Source organism: Etheostoma spectabile, chromosome 2 (assembly GCF_008692095.1).
Source record: "Etheostoma spectabile isolate EspeVRDwgs_2016 chromosome 2, UIUC_Espe_1.0, whole genome shotgun sequence".
Taxonomy (NCBI): domain Eukaryota; kingdom Metazoa; phylum Chordata; class Actinopteri; order Perciformes; family Percidae; genus Etheostoma; species Etheostoma spectabile.
In genome coordinates, this window is record NC_045734.1 from 3,215,245 (window position 1) to 3,215,745 (window position 501).

Consider the following 501-nt stretch of genomic DNA (forward strand, 5'->3'; position numbering starts at 1 on the left):
TTGCTTTGACACAAAATGCACACAGTTAACACAAAAATGTAAAATGCCTTTTACAAACAAGCTCAACCAAGACCAAAACAATGGATTTTTACTGTCGAATTTGCAAATGCTTTCCCACGGTGTGTCAGAACAGATAACATCACGTTCTAAACCTATCTTAGGCTGAAGTCAAAGTGAACAGCTGTTCATATTGTAAATTGAAACACAAATATAACCCTTCATTTTACATGTATTCCATTGTTACTGTAAATGAGAGAAACAGCTGCTTGAAGTTATGCTAATAGATCAATCACAGCTGATTCCCATTTAGGAAACACACTCAGGTGTTGAGGTTCTTTCAATCGCGTGACCATCTGTTTTTACAGTATTCTTCATATGTGACAGTAAGTGAGTGTTGTACTTTGACAGCGAGGATTCTAGGTACCAAAGTCACATTCACGAACCTGGTCAAAGCTGATTCTGATTCTGATTCTGACATGTTACAGTAGTACACACAGTAAA